Raw genomic sequence first — 12,222 nt, 5'->3', positions numbered from 1 at the left:
GAGGTACAGGGTACATATCTAGGTGAGGGTGTATACTGCACGTAGCCCGTTGTATTGCAGGATGCAAAGAATGCCAGCATTGATATTTGTTTGCATCAAAGTTTACTCGGAATAGACCATTGTGTGTACACAGACATGAAAGTGCTACGTAACTAACACCTTATTTAAAGAGTTCGGTAACAATGTCAATCAATGCTTGATCTAGGGTTAGACCTTGTGATTTCTGAATAGTGATCGCAAGTGCAAGAGATAAAAAAAATGTTCTCTGCATACTTACATGTCTTTGAAAAGAAGGAAACATGCTATTGTGCAGCCAATTTCTTTAATTTCTGCAAGTTTGTGAAAGTGGATGTTGACAAACTGAATGTTGCCATGTGGCTATGTTTGGAAGCCAACAACTGCATCATTTTCTCCATTGACTGAACCTGTTTCTGAGTCAAGGTTACTTTTTAGAATTACTCTTCAGTTTAGACACAAAGTCAATATTTTCCCCAATCCAGCTATGTTGCAGATACACTCTTCTAAGCTATTTAGACATGCTGTTGCTTGTTGACACATAGGAAATGTCATGCCATGCACTTCTATTTTGTCTGGTCAGCTGTTTTTTCAACATTGTCTTGTAATATTGACTACAGCCTGTAAGGGTTGGCATTAAGGACATGCATTTTAGATTTTGTTGAGTTGATTGTTCCAGGACATTAGGAGCAGATGTGTTTCGTTTATATAGCTCATGGATTATTCTACTATTAAAGATGGAATTTGCATCTTTAGTAAGCAGACCAGTTCCAATGTTTTTTTAAATGTTAGCATGGGCGAGGTCTGCAGACTAGCACACATTTTGAGTTAGTTCTTTGTAGTGAGAATGTTGCCAGAGATGTACATTGCCAATGCTGCAGAGTGTATTGCAGCATTGTTTGTGTCCCAATTTTTTGAAAATAGGTTGACCTTTTACTGGTGTTAACTGTAAGAGGTTTCTGAAACCAATAAAATGTTTTCCTCCAAACAGTTCTTCGTAGTTGGTTTTTAGCACTTCTGGCATTCTGAGATGAATTAAAGCCAACACGAGGTTGTAAACCATACTTACTTCATCTATCAAGAGTACTTTCATTTGTTTCAGAATGGAGGTTGAACTGCCTCACCATGAAGAATTTAATGAAGTGAGGGGCAAGTGTGTGGGAAAAGTGACACATATTTGCAATGTTCTGAGGAAACTTTTCAAAATAATCGAGTGCCATGAGGCTGAAAATGGGGATGTCTCACAGGATGAAAAAGTATCTGAAACTTCTGATTCCCTCCACAAATCTGACAGAGAGGATCGCAGCAGGAGTAAGGCGACTAGAAGGGGAATTATGATTCCAAAACAGAAGAAGTCCTGTGCAAATGCTCAAACAGAGGTAGACCATAAAATGTTAGAATTAGTCCCAGGGCTGAAACATCAGACTGCAGTGGGCATTTCCACTCTTTCTTAAGAACAATGAGCCCCATTTTTTTAATGGGGAAATATGAAGGTACAACAAACCTGGTTGGTAATGGCAAATTCATCCCCAGTGACCTCTGTATTGATTCAGGCTAGGGTATCCCTGTCCCAATCTCAGGATATGATATTAACAGCACAGCATGATCTGATGGAAAGGAATGTGACAGACCTAGAGGGAAATGAAGCAAACCAGAAAAGTCAAGGCTGAACTAATATAGATGATCTCTCAAAATCCTTTTATGAACGCCTGCATCTGTGGATTGAACATATAGCGACCACTGAAGACCAAGTAATGTTGAATCGTAATCTACACTAAGGATTGTAAAGGAAGTGCCAGAGCTATACCTCTTTTTGACATAGGACATAGAATGTATACACTTCCCATTTGAAAACGCCACAGAAATAGTTGAAGTGGGTCTACAGTCACATCTGGGGGTTAATGCTCTTTTGTCAGTTGCATGTACCTTTTTAAAAAGGCTCATAAGAACTCGACTACTAAACCTAATGGGAGGCTCAGCGTGACTAGGTGCACTGTAGGACGACTAGCTGAGAGGAAGCCCTTAAAGTCCAGCCCAACAGTGGTAATTGGGAATGGAAGTGAAGATGGAGAGTCTACTCGGAGTAGAATGGGGACTTTGCTACCAGTAATCTTGAACAACGTTTTTCAGTAATTGGATGAAAGCGAGGCTTTGCTTTAACTTTGAATTAACTTATTGAGCTGTAACACACAGGGTTACAGAAGTTTCATAATGGAGAATGGTTGTGATACATTTGTCCACTCTTACACTTTAATACTACTACAAGAAACCTGGATGCTCTCGGAAGTTACGATGGATGGTTTCAGTAATACAGGCCAAGCAGCCTTCAAAAAGGGCAGCGGGGACCCACCTTGTCGCCTGCAGATTGATACAATGAACTCCAAGTTCCGGAAAGTAGACATAATTGCCAATTCCAATCCCAGCTATGGAATTCTTGCTATAAAATTGAACCAACAAATTAGTGACACAAAGACAAGGTTTCTAGTCCTGAATGTTTACTATAACCCTGTGCGATCTTCACTGGATGACTTTTTGCTGCAGGTCTCGGAAGTCCTATCAAATTGCGTGACGGAGGAGGGAGGAATGCAGATCTTGATATCAGGCGACCTTAACTCACATTGTTTGGGCCATCAGAATGATACTTATGGCACAAGCTCTGTAGAAGAAAGCGGCAGGAAGTGGATAATATTCTGTGCTGACTGGGATTTGCTGATATGCAATGGGAATGTGGTTGGAGACCTACCCGTGAGATATACCTGGGTGGGTAACAAAACTAGATCTATTATTGATTACATAATACTCTCTAGAAACCTATCTGAGCACTGAAATGGGCTGTGGATAAAAGCAAAAGAAAGCATCAATCATAACATGGTAACCCTTGCAATGCTGGATGGGATGTATGTGGATGAAGGCAGGCAGCATAGTGATCTGATAATCAATAAAGAGAAACATCGCCTGGTTAAATTTAATCAGATTGTGAAAGATAATAAAAAATTGGAAAGCAGAGTAAGACATATTTCATTAGAAGAGTTAAACATAGCGTGGCAACCCAACAACTGTGGACACTTCTTGTGGAATTTGGACAAACCACAATGGGATGGGCAAAAAACGGCAAGCTTTCATCAATCTGAATTTGATGAAGCTACCTGGAAGTGTAAGAGAGAATGAAGGTGGACATTGAGACTCTTAAGAATGAGCGTCAGAAATATGGGTCTGCTCCTTCAAGGGAAAAGGGAACTATTAGCCACCTATCAAAGCAGGATTAGAGCAAATACGCATCTTAGATATGAGTGACTGGGAAAGAAAATGCCGGAGGCACTTGTCACTAATAACGGCTGCAATTATTGGTCTTTAATGAATGGTGGGAACACAACGCAAACCTCTGCCCAAAGTAACTGTGTATCTGAGGATCTATGGTGCAATTATTTTGGGTCACTCTTTAGTAAGACTTCTCATGGGGAAAAGAGTATCATAATGGATGTTCCATGGGCCCATTGTGTCTCATCGGATACAATTAGGTACATGATAAAGAAAGCATCTCACTCAAGAGCAGGAGGCCCAAATGGCCTATCAAATGCAATCTTAAAGGCTGATTCAGAGACCTGGACCATAGTGTTGCAGCAGCTCTTGGAGAGCTGTATTGAGAGGAGACAATGCCCTGGGAGATGGAAGTCCATGATGTTGTTTCCTATTTCCAAGAAGGGTGATCAAACAAATCCAAACAATTATTGCCCAATCGCCCTTCTGATGCAGACAGTAAAACCTTTGCAGTAGTAGTCTTGTTATAATTGGAAAGTTGGATCAATGATAGAAGCATATTTGATCAAGCACAAATAGGCTTTAGGTGTTGCCCATCAACAACTTTGAACGGGCTGATTATGAACACGCTAAAGGACAATGCATGGCAGACTGGTACCCCCCTTATGTGACCTTGATCGATTTCACTAAAGTATTCGACACAGTGAACGTGACCCACTGTGGGGAAAGTTGAAAGAATGGTGTTTACCTGCCGGACTGCTGGCTATCCTGATATAAATACATAAAGACACAAACATCTTGGTCAGGATGGGCAAGGACATTTTACTAGGTCCATACCCACAGAAAGAGGAGTGATGCAGAGATGCATATTTTCTCCCTACCTCTTTAACTTGTACTTGGCCAATTTAAAAACACTTTAAACAAGCACACCTTGGCGACCCCTAGGATTGGTAAACAGAGGGTGAGTTGGCTAGCGTATCCTCATGGTCTTCACCCCTTGGGGACTACAGCACTTATTGAGTGAGTTGAGTGAGTATGCATCAGCAAACAAGTTGGAAATCAATGCCTATAAGACCAAAATAGTGAAAATGGGCACACGGACAAAGAAGGAACGGTCTCTTAGATGGACTTTAGAGTCAAGGGGTACTAGGCCCATTTGAAAACCCAATATTTGGGCTTCAGTTTGGCAGCAAATGCAAACGTAGCCTTAATTAAAGATAAGTTGCAAGCCAAAGTTGACCAACTAGCTGCGCAAATGAAGAATATTTAAATCAATTTCTGCAAATTCGCTTTGGCACCCTTGATTACATTTTAATACCAAATCTCTTGCATCATATGGATATTGAATCCCAGGTGTGGGAGTTTGACTGGACTACATGGAGGGAAGGCTTTGGAAAAAGGCTTCGATGCTTCCGCTCTCCCTCCCGATAGTCTCACTCTGTTACGAGTTGGGATTGAAATAATTGGGGGGTCCCTGAAGTGGAAATTGCTGCAGCTATACGGGCTTGTTAAATGGACCAAAGAAAATTAATTGTACGCAGACCTCTCCCAGGAAGAACGAAAAGGCATGAATGTCTTTATGTGAAAACTGATGCCGAAGGTATTGTCTATCCTACTGCATCTTCATAAAACTAAGGACAAGCTAAAGATCAATGTGAACTGGTGTAGCCAAACGTTAAATGAAACAGCCTGGATAAACACTGTCAATACAATGAGGGAGCTAAAACTCCATAGGAACATGTCTACACAGATTAAATACCTGGGAGCCCTACCACAATATCTCAGGCAGTTCGCAGATAGCAGAGGAAGACATGCATTGTTAAGATTTCACTTAATATTGTTAGCTATGGGAGAAATTATTTGAAGTAGAAAAAGGATAAAACCAATGGTAGACTTCTATCCGTCATGTAAACTAGCAGTATGACAATCCCTATTCCACATCTTGATGGAGTGTGGAGGAACAAGAGACCTAAAAATCCAACAATTTTCCTGATTGTTGATAATCCACAATGGCTGGCAACAAGATATTTTTGGTATCGTTTGTCCTCGGGGCACAAAGTGTTCCTTTCTATGGAACATGTAAAGGTACTTAAGATGCTCGAACTGTATGATAAAATGCCCCGGGGACTGGTTGGTTGAATTCTACATTTTTCTCCTTCTGCCACTGTGTGTTTTAATTATGTTTTATGGATCTCTGATAGGAGAATGTTTTGTACTATGTGAAAAGTCAAATAGATGACTGTAACACAATAATAAAAAATAAAAAAAAGTTTCAGATTTGTGCGTACTTCAGTAGCAGCTTCTGCTGATAATTTTTAGTATTCTAATTTATTTTGGTATTTCTACCGGGAGGAGCAGTAGTCAGTATAAAATGACTCCTTCTATCTTCTAGCCAGCTAAACCTGAGAGAGCTGTTACTGCAGCCAAAAGGTTGTTGTTTGTTAAGTTTTGTAGACATGTGCTGATTATTTTAATTAAGAAGGCTTTACCAGAACCAGCTTCACCACTTACATACAGGAGCAGAGGTTTATAAGTTTTACAGCTACAGGTTTTAGTTCATGTTTAAAAGTATGTTCAATTTCTTGAGTGACTTCTAGATAAATGGTGAGTTGTTCACCATTTAGCTGTGATTGGAGCACAGACAAGTCTTACTCAGATTGTTTATATTGATATATGGTATTTTCAACCTCAGTCCTGGCCATTTCTGCTTCATTTAGAAAGAGTGCTTCTCCAAATGGATCTTGCTTCTGTAAGGGAAGGTTGACTGCCCTCAGGATTGTCTTTATCTAGTTGAGCTCCAATTTCTTCCTCTTGGTGGTGTTCATTGTTATACTGCTTTCATTTGCTTTTAATTCTGCTTCAAATGAGTAATAGTCACCTAAAAATTCTTCTTCTTTTCTCCAAGGTTTAAAAAGTTGGAGTAGGGCCATGTAATACAGTTTCCTATGTTGTTGAGATTTTAATGATAACTTTATATCATTAATTAGACTGGGTTTTCGTGAGTTTCGCTAGGCTTCCTTCACAAGTTGAGACTGAATATTTGCCAGTTGTCTCATTTTGTGTGACATTTTTTGTAGATGTCATTTTGGGCAATGTCGTGCAGACACATGTTTTCCAAAGCAGTACTTCTGTTTGGGTAGTATATGTCAATACATTTTTATTAAATGTCCTGGCTGTTGGGATAATTTGTGACTGTTTTCTATCTCTTGGTAGGATTTTAGTATTTTTTTCCGGGGTGAAGCTGGATCAAGGCTCAGCCATACAATGTGTTCAGATTTGCCATATAAGGCGGTACCTTTTAAACGTTCCACAGCTTCATAGCCCTCAAATTTTCTATTATATGATATGATATGATATGAGATGGTATTTATAATGCGCCTATACACAAGTATTTTAAGGTGTGACAAAGCAAGTGAAGGGAACAAAGGGAGGACAGACAACGATCCTACTAGGCCAGGTGTCATTCAGATTGTGCAAGTGCATGGGAAGGGGGCAGGGACAGTGCAGTACATGGGAATAAATACACAATAAGTAAAGTAATGGCCAGCATGTGGCAAGTGCATGGGTAAGTGCAGACATAAGGTGTTATGCTGGATGGGGGACTGTAGGGACACAGAAACAGTCCCCAAGTGCAGGGGTTGCCAGGTGGGCAGTGCAGGTGTGTGATGCTGGTGGGGGAGGGACCTGGGCCCGAGATCAGAGGGTGTCCAGATAGCCAGTGCAGTTCCGGTTACAGCCAGGAGGTCAGCAGAGGAGAGGAGGAGAAAAAGAAGAAGCAAAGAGAAAGGTTTTGAGCTGCTTCTGGAAACGGAGATGGTTCTCCTCAATTTTAAGGGAGGAAGGGAGGCCGTTCCAGAGGAAGACACCAACCGAAGAAAGAGATCTACCACCAACTCCTTGCTTGGAGAAGCGACTGACCCTGAGGGAGTTGGATGCGGATGAGTGGAGAACTCGAGAAGGAAGATATTTAGGGAGAGAGGTATTGCGGCCCCAGAAGACCTTGTGGATGATGCAGAGGGTTTTGAACTTAATACTCGCAGCCACTGGGAGCCAGTGCAGAGATTTAAATCCTGGAGCTATACGATCCCTATGCTTGAGGCTAAGGACAAGTCTCGCAGTCCTGTTCTGGATAAGTTGCAGAGGGCGGAAAGTAGAAGCAGGCAGATTTAGAAAGAGGCTGTTGCAGTAGTCTAGCCTAGAGAGAACCAGAGCTCTGGAGACAGTGAGCTTCTGGGGGAAGGGGAGGAAAGGAAGAATACCTCTGAGGAGGTACAGCTGGTAGTGTGACTTCTTAGAGACATCTATGTTCTATGAGAGAGCATTTTTATACCAAAGCTGTACAATATTTGTGATAGTTTTCTGTTAGATGATATGTCATTCCAGATGTCTTTTAGCTCTGTTTTCTCAGCTTTGGTGAGATAGGCTGTTAAATATCTTACACCTGCAGTGGAATTGTCTTTAATGTTTTGCATGAATTGTTTGCATTTCACAAGATGGCAATGATTGCATTGTTATCATTGATTTACTCGGATGCTTTGTTCCTTTTAATATTGTATGTGTTTTTAGGGGTTTTGCCTTTTACGCTTTGTCTAACAAAAGACATCAAGCTATTTACTTGTCCTTTTTGCAAACTCATCTAGGGACGCCAAAGTGACATTTGGTATAGTATTTGCCTTTGTTTTTATATCTACGTTAGCAGTATTTGTCACACTTATGTTTTTGGAAATGTAAGATTTGTGTTTTAGGTCACCATATGTGGTTTCTAAAGGAATGTTGCAGGTAATGTATTTTTCAATAAACTCTAAAACAGTGGCGTCACTATCATGGCCAAATATAGGAACATGTTTTATCAACACAAGCATATGGATTTGTGGTGATCCTCTAGATTGATATTCTTTTCTCTAAAAGAAATGATGTACATCTCTGAGCAGGGGGGTAGTTGTATTGCAGATAAAGTGCAGCATGGCAATGAAGCAATGTTGAAGGTATCTCGATACATTGACAGAGTGAAGAGAACATAGTTCTCCTGGTGTTTTTGTATCCATTCCATCTTTATTTGTGTTTGCAGTGCTTAAGAGGCTTTATAAGTCATCCCATACCTACTCTGCACAATTTAAAGTAACAGACCATGTGGTTGGGCCTTGGTTCCTTACCATGCAATTTACATCAGTCTGACGTTGAAACCAGTATTCTTTTGTACCATGCATGTTTGTCAAGAGATTTGTGATGCTTGACTGCAAAACTTCATCTTTGTCTTTTATTTTTTGAAGTAGTTGTGAAACAGACATGTTTAAAAAGTTAGATATTGTTTTTAATGTGTATGCAACCCCATAACATAGAGTTGATAGTTCACTTTCATAGAGGAGGTTGAAAATGTATTCAACATTTTGTCCGAATCTGGGGTCTTCAGAATACATTCTTAAAGTGTGATATTCTGATGCACTAATTTGTGTGGACCTTTCATCATATCTTCCTCCTTTTCCTGTAGGAAAGAGTAGAGGAAAAGAACATACTTTGTTCCCATATGCTCATTGGGGACAATTTGGCTTGATGCATTTGATATGTTTCTGATTCATCGTCAATGGTGTCTTTGGAGTGAATTGGCCGAACTGTATACTGGTCTAAGATGTTGGCTGCAGTAACAGGATCTACATGTTCAAATTGTCCAGTTGCTCATGAGTCTTGAATTATTTAGGTGGTTTCTCTTAAGTGTTCCTCTATGTTTATATTGTTGTAGTATTGATTGTTTTCTTTTAGGTGTTGCAGGGCTTGTATACCTTTGATTAAGTGGACTAGTTGTTGACAAATGTGTTTGTCTTTTGTTGGCACACTGTTAATTATTACAATCAAAGATTGATCTATTGGTCACTGTACTCCTAGAGTTTCTAATTTTTCTTTGGGATCTAATGGCAAATATACTACTTTGCCACGGATGCCCTTTAGTAACTCGGATGGAGTTAATTTGTCTGATTCCGCTTGAGGGCATATTATAGATTGAAATAGGTGTACTGTTGCATTATAATGTTCTCATACAAGTTAAGTTGCTGGAGAGCTTTGGAAGTGGGAATATATTTAAGTTATTAGTGATAGCACGTTATGTCCTTTGGTTATCTTTGTGTTGCAGTACGTGCAAACTAAGGAGGGGTCAGTTATTTTGTATTTAATTTCTGATGTTAGATATAAACCTAATTGGAACTATTGGGATTCCTCATTGTGCTCTATTTTGTAGGCTATATCTACTATTTTAGTGCTGTTTTTATTAAAAGTTCTACAACAACAGACACACACATGCCGTGGTATTTCAGCAGATATGTTTTGAAATATAGCTATTTCTTTTTTGTATGTCTTTATTAGGATGTGGTGTTTAGGAGGTTTTTGGTAATGTTTTCTGAAGTTACGCAATTTTCAAAGTCACCTTCAGTTCTAAATTATTTACTTTGGATGTGTTCTATTTCCTTAAGAAGTTCTCTGGCTGTTCCAGTTAGGAAAACATTATTTAAATTTTACAGTTCTAGAGCAGGACTTTTTGCATAGTATACACAAGATTCTGTATAGCAAAATGGTGAGTTGCTAACATTTTCATGCGGTGGAAGGTGCTTTTGCAAGCATTTCCTGAAATGCGGACTAATGAATGTCCTCACAGACCGGGATGGCTGTGCACTGGAGTGGAGTCCATGGTTTGTAAAGTTTAAGTTTCACACACTGATTGAGGAATTGTCGTACAGATTTAAAGGATTGTTGGCATATGTTACACATTGAGCTGCATGTCCATTTGTACACTGGACAGTTTATTTGGGTAAAAGGAGCATTTGGTTGAAAGTTTGATGGGGACTTTTTTTTCTCTAAGGGTTTCTTTTGCCATAATGGTGTCTTCTACGATTTCATACCCTCAACCATTATTATCTATTGTTATTATTTTCTTTTGTTGTTCTTGTTTATAAGCTTCTTCATTGAAATATGTTTCCCTGCTGCTAGTGTGAATCCATTCACCATCACAAAAGTTTGAAAAAGTGTCTATACTGACATTGTGCTTGTTTAGAAGTACTTTTTTGTATTTCAATGATTAATTTAGTTAGTAGTTTTATTCTGTTTAAAATTATTATAAATAATGTTCTCTTTAGTAGAAAAGTGCTGTGAATTAGAGCTTTGAGGTTTACTCTCCTGTGGTAGTTTTAAAGGGTAGATTGTGACTTTTCAGCTGTTTTTCTTAGATTGTGAGTAACTCTAAGGTGGAACATTTTTTGTAACATACAATTGTTGGATTGCTTTACCACTGGTAGATACAGTGTTAGGTTTGTTAGTAGGTCTCCTTTTGTTTGTACATATCATTTTACTTATTTTTTTTGCGAGAGGGACCTTACCTTTTTTAATCGTGGCTAGTTTAGTTTTGTTGAGTGAGGTTAATAGCTCTTTAGTTTTAATGTTTTCTATATGTTATTTTAGCAGGGGATGACTATATGGTTTGGTTTTATACTTATCTGCTTTATTTTTCCTTTATTTTCTACAGAGTTTCTTTTTAGTAGGCATTCTGCTGTGTCTGTTGGGAAAAGAGAAAAATTGGGTTTGAACTTTTGCAATGTATATGCATAGACTGTGAATCGGTGCGTGGGTGTGATTGGAGAGCTTAATACAGTGTTGTTTGATTGTGAGATGCATATGAGATCTGGTTGGGAAGGTTGTGAGAGTAAAAGTCTGTAGAGGTGTGATGGTGTTGGGTTAGTAAAGGAGTGGTTGTGTGATTGAATCAGTAGGGACATTGTGCTGTTTTCAGGAAAACAGTGGGTGTTGCAATGTTGGTGTTAAGATTGAAATAGGGGAAGAGTGTAAATGGGGAAGTATAGTGAGTTAGAGTGAAAGACATGTTGTTTCAAAAAGAGTAGTCTGAGGTTATATATAGTGGAACTGTGCTGTTCTAATTGCATACATATACATGGATATACATGGACACATTAATGTACTTACTTTGTAGGATGTGAATGGTGTTCTATGTTGGCTTTTGATGTGTCAATGTGCTTCTTTCCTGTAATTGTAAAAGATAAATAGTGGGGTTATATGGTAACGGTGAAGTACTTTTAGTAAGTAAAGTTGTTATTCATTAAGGTATTTATTAAGGTAGGAGGAGTTGTTGGGAAAATTAGGTAATATAAATGCTGGATGTGTAAAAGAAATGTTTTTAGGAGCATTTTCATGAAAGTTAAGAAATGGTTATGTGCATTTATAGAAGCTCTGTGTGTAGCGTTTAGTAAAGGAGAAGAACAGTTCATGGAAAATATGTGTAGTGCACTTTTAAATGCAGCTGGTGTGTGGAAGTTTAATATGTCAAATGCATACTTACCAACATGATGCATTCTAATCTGTAGGTGTTTATGTAGTCCTAGGTTTTTGTTTGCATTCTGGGATTTGTAGTTCCACTTAAGTTGGAGTACAAGTCCCAGATTGTAGAGAAATATCAGGACTGGATAAGCACCTACAGATTGGAATGGGTGATGTTGGGATGTAGGCATGTCCTGCCAATGGTCTACAAATCTATCCGATTTGCTTTAGCTTCCTTTTATGAAAGTGACATAGTGACATAAATGCACATATGCATTTTTTTAAATTTAAATGCATTTAAAAAGAAACTGTTTGAAACACACCGCATTGTATATGTGTCATTCAAAATAAATGTCACAGTTTCAAATATTGAAGTCCAATCCTGTTTTTTTCTTTGCATTCTGGGACTTGTAGTTTGAGTTTTATGATCAGAGACGTGGAATTGGTAGTCACAGAATGCAAGGAAAAAAATGAAGACTTGATAAGCAACTAGAAATTGGAATGGGTGATGTTGGGATATATGCATGTGCTGCTAACATATTAAACTTGTGCACACTAAGTGTCACTTAAAATGGTCTACAAATCTATTCTATCTGCTTTTCCTTTCTGTTTATAAAAAGTGACACAGCATGCTGG

The sequence above is a fragment of the Ambystoma mexicanum genome, chromosome 3p (genome assembly GCF_040938575.1).
Source record: "Ambystoma mexicanum isolate Mex_15411 chromosome 3p, UKY_AmexF1_1, whole genome shotgun sequence".
In the NCBI taxonomy this organism is placed as follows: domain Eukaryota; kingdom Metazoa; phylum Chordata; class Amphibia; order Caudata; family Ambystomatidae; genus Ambystoma; species Ambystoma mexicanum.
Note: the sequence above shows the minus strand (reverse complement) of the source record.